Source organism: Solanum dulcamara, chromosome 12 (genome assembly GCF_947179165.1).
Source record: "Solanum dulcamara chromosome 12, daSolDulc1.2, whole genome shotgun sequence".
In the NCBI taxonomy this organism is placed as follows: Eukaryota; Viridiplantae; Streptophyta; class Magnoliopsida; order Solanales; family Solanaceae; genus Solanum; species Solanum dulcamara.
In genome coordinates this window covers 17,866,815-17,871,441 of record NC_077248.1, presented here as the reverse complement: position 1 = coordinate 17,871,441, position 4,627 = coordinate 17,866,815, and the positions used below count along the sequence as shown (strand labels likewise).

The 4,627-nt window shown below is 35.0% G+C and overlaps 1 pseudogene; it reads right to left on the bottom strand.

Moving 5' to 3' along the window:
* Window positions 1-2,374: 2,374 nt before the first annotated feature.
* LOC129877000 (uncharacterized) lies at window positions 2,375-3,483 on the bottom strand (annotated as a pseudogene).
* Window positions 3,484-4,627: the final 1,144 nt, after the last annotated feature.

Genomic DNA, 4,627 nt, shown 5'->3' with positions numbered 1-4,627 from the left:
GCTTCTATTCTCTACAATGTAGGGCATCTAAAGGTCAAGATATCTGGGAATTCATCCTTGGGACCTTTCACCCATGGAATCCCAAAGATTTCTTCTCAAAATCTCTTATGAATTCTTCTTCTAAAAGCCTTAATTTCATGATTTGTATTGGGTTTTTTAATTATGATATATTTTAATATTATTTGCCTAATTATGCATAATTCACATTGTATTGCATGATTTCAAGATGAATTTCAAAGACATGTGCTATATGTTAGTTTCAAGCATGATTTATGAGTTATGATCATGATTTTCAAGTTATTTCAATGAAAGATTTATGAATGATGTTCAAAAATATTTTAAGCAAGAAGTTATGAATGATGTTTCAATGATGCTATAAGAAAAGAAGTAATAGTGAAATAAGGATAATTCTTGCACAATTATGCTAAAAGAGGTGATAAGGACAATTCTTACCAATTCATGGATTCTTATGAATCAATCAAGTTAATGAGCTATTCTCGTAATTTTACCATGATGAAGTCGATAGATGAGCTACTCTTATGCTATATTTATAAAGATAGATTGATATTTATTATTTTCTTTCCAAATGATGTTAATAACTATGTTTCATAAAAATTCGATTGGGATAATGACTTAGCACCGAGAGGACTTTAAAGTGGGATTTGGTCTGACAGCCATTGTAGCTATCCAAGAGAATCCTAGTAGCAACCTTTAGTCCCAAACTACATTGCTCGTGTAGATTTAAAAGATGCCAATATGGCGAAGCTAGTGGATCCACATATAGCCCAATTAAAGAAAGTATCATGACGGAGTATACCTTAGCAAGGTAGCCTCTCCTTTCTCGATGTGGGGATCATCGGATTTCATGTAATATCTCACTTGGTCTTAAGTGTCGGTTAAGGTCCTATCCCATACCAGTTTAAAAAAAGTTATAAATTTCATGTGATGATGATGATTTGATGCATTGACCAATGAGTTAAATGATTTAATGATTTCATGGTTTTACCCATGTTTTAAGATATTGGTCTTGCATCCCAGGTTTCATATTAATTATGTCCTGTGTTCATTGTTCATGCATACTTATCATATACTTAATGCATTCTATGTACTAACACATACTTTTTGCCTATTGTATCATAATGTAGGGACAGACGATCACCGCACACCTCCTATTCGTGAGTAGAGTTAAGCCTAGTCTAGCACTTGTGGTGACTCCTCAAGCTTCGAAGACAAGGCACTTTATTTTTATTTGCGTTATTTGATTATTTTATTCTCTTATGTTGTCATGGGCTATCTAGGAGCTTGTCTTATTCCCCCATATAGTAGTAGAGGCATGTTGGATGTTTCTAGTTTATGTTGTCTTTCATTCCATCTTTTGAGACTTATGCTCTATTTTTTAGACAATGCTTCTGTGTTTTTACTTTAGCTTATTTTGATTATTTACCTTATGTATGCTCTTAAATGATATGCTAAGAGGCTTGGTTGGGTTCTTTCGAGCTTCTAGTCGTCGTGTCGCGCCTTGAGCCTAGCTTGGGTCGTGACAAGAGTGTACGGACAACTACTTTCATGAATGATATCATGAGATCTTAAAAGCTCACCACATTCTTTATTAAAGAATTTATCTCCATTATCAGACCTTATCTTCTTTATTTGCCTGTTAAATTGATTTTTGACAAGTGTAATAAATAACTGTCAAATCAAATGCATCATTAGTCCTATACAAGCTCAAAGAAAAAGGTAATCTAGTTTGCTTTGCAAGTGGACCTACTGGATATTTATTACACATGACAGTTATATCACCGAATGATAATGACAATTGTTTCAATATTTTGGCTGAAAGATATCCTAATATGTTATGCCACAACAACTTATTATTCAAGTTTCCATCATGTGGCATCAGCAGCATCTCATTCTTTTTGCCTTCTCCATATGGTGCCTACTAGGAAAATATAACCCCTCAAGCTCTTTACCAATCCCCTTCACCCTCCTATTGAAGAGGTCCTAAAAAATAAAAAACTTAGGAAAGAAATTAACTGAGCATTTCAATTGCCTTGTTAGTTGTGATACTAAGAGAAAGTCAAACTTAAATGCAGAAATTACCAAGACATTTTCTAATAAACCACCACCAGGTGTTCTACAACTCCTAGAATGTGTCACTAAGATGGTCTCCCCATTTGGTAAATGAACTATCCTATCCATACAATCACTAAGGCTAGAAACAGAACTTAATCTATCTAGTTTAAAGTCATGTGACAAGTAGCACCTGAATCAACTATTCAACTCTCATTTATAACATTTAAATAGAGTGTTATAGTAGTAAGGCTAGTTATACATGCCATATTTTCCATATTAACTCTTGCTACTTTTGCTTCTTCCTTTTCCAACATACGTAGAATTTATTAATACTGTCCTGGAGTGAAAATAGGTTGAGCCTCCATATCTAATAATTCTTGAGGTCCTTGGAAATTTTCTTGTATGTAAACTTGTGTAAATACATATGGTACTATTGTTGTTTGCTCAAGTCTCATTTGATTTGCCATGCTTTGATATGGTTTGTCAGCAACCTGCTTTCCTTGCATCTGACTAGTCCCACCTTGATCATATATTGGTCGAGCTCTCTCATGTTTCTTCTTGAACTTCCAGTCAGATGGATAGTTATTTAACCTGTTGCAACCAAGTTTAACATGGCCCTGTAGTTTACACATAAATCTTATCCCAATTTTTTTCTTCATTTGAGGATTCCTCATATTTCTTTGAGAATGTCCTTTCCCTGTATATAGGATAGCTGAGTCCGGGATTTCTTTTCTAGAATGAGTATATATTGTTGTTCGCTGGCTTTTCTCTGCCATTATCATAGAATATGCCTTACTAACACTTGGCAGGGACTCATCATCAGTATTTAGCTTCGTTATTGACCATAAACCTCACTCAATCCCATCAGAAATGCAAATAGTCTTAGGTAGGCTAAATGATTCACATAGGTTCTTGATTTGTCACAATTGCATAATGGCGGAGGCAAAAAAGTATCAAATTCATCCCATAATAGTCATAATTTTGTAACATAAATAGAGACGGTCAAATTACCTTGATGAAGTGTGCATATTTCTCTGTGGAGGTGATAGATCCTTAATCCATCAACCTTGTCGAATTTGACCTTAAGATCTTTTCATATCCTTAGAGACGGTATTCATGATTCATGCAAGTACAAAACAATTACATTTCTCCCGTTCCTCCTCCAATTCCAGTTTGTAATCAATCATCTTGTATGTTCCCAAACCCTAACTTAATCTTTGCACGAAGATTGATCAACATAGATCTTCTCCATAGAGAGTAATTCTCCATTTCGGTAAATTGTACCGTGGTAAGGACACATCTAGGAGTATCCGATGGATGAAGGTTGAGTGGATGATTTCCTGTTCTTTCGAAATCATCAAGAGTATCATCTCAAATTGCAGTTGCAACTGATTCTCTAGTGTTCATCATTTCCTCTATTTCAATAAAGGATTTCCAATGGAGGAAGAGAGAAGATCAATCTTGCGCAGTTGAATCGAATCTAGATTAAGAGCTCATATTGAAACTTTACTACGAGAATGGATCAATTAGGGAGAAGAAGAGAGAGGAATCTTATTCACTTCAACTGATTTCAGATATAGTAGCTTCTATGCTTTATACACACCACTAGCCGACTCAGTTCTAACAAACTAACTGACTTGGTGGTCCACATCTGCTAACTAATTTGACTTTAACTAATTAGCCTATAGAGTGGCCATTACAAGATAATTAACTAACAAATAAACTATTAACCAATTCCAATATTTTTCATCTTTTTAACCCTTAAAAATAGATTTTAGATTGGACAAATTTATCAACTAATTATTATATCAATATTTAAGACTTTAAATTAATTAAAGTTTAACTATTAAATCTTTCATAACTCCAAAGAGGTAAGATTTCTAATATTTAGGTGTAACACTCCGAAAGTCGGAAAGTTGGAGCCAAGAAGAAAATTCTCAAAATTTCTAAATGACTCATGTTTACGAGTCCCTTTATGACTCGTATGGACTTCTACGAATCATAAGAGTGAGTCATAGAGTGAGTCCCAAGAGTTCGTTCAGAACCAACCTCAGGTGACACCATACGACTGAACAGGATGAGTGTAAGAGTGTTTACCAATCATAATAACCACTCGTAACCCAGCATCAGAGGCCATGTTTTAGAGGTCCCTTAGGGTCAAGTCTATGACTTGACAGGACGACCCGTAGGAACTATTACAAGTCGTAAAAATGACTCATAACCAAAGCCCTGAGGCTCTCGCGTTTGCAGGTTTTGAGACCTGCAGGATGAGTCCATGTTATGGCTCATAGACAAGTTTACGGGTCTTAGATGCAACCCATTTGCAAACTCCAAACACCTGATTTTCAGGCCTTTTCAAAAGCCTGTAGGACGAGTCATTTTGACGACTCATCATTTTTTCTACAACCCATAGAAAAGGGTCTTGTAGAGTCAAGTTTTAAATTTAATGAGGGGTAATTATGTCATTTTCAAGTTCGGTTCAATAAACCTAGACAATTTTAAGGCCAAGTTCAAAGTTTATATATATTCAATTCTTCAAATTCCCCTCCTATTC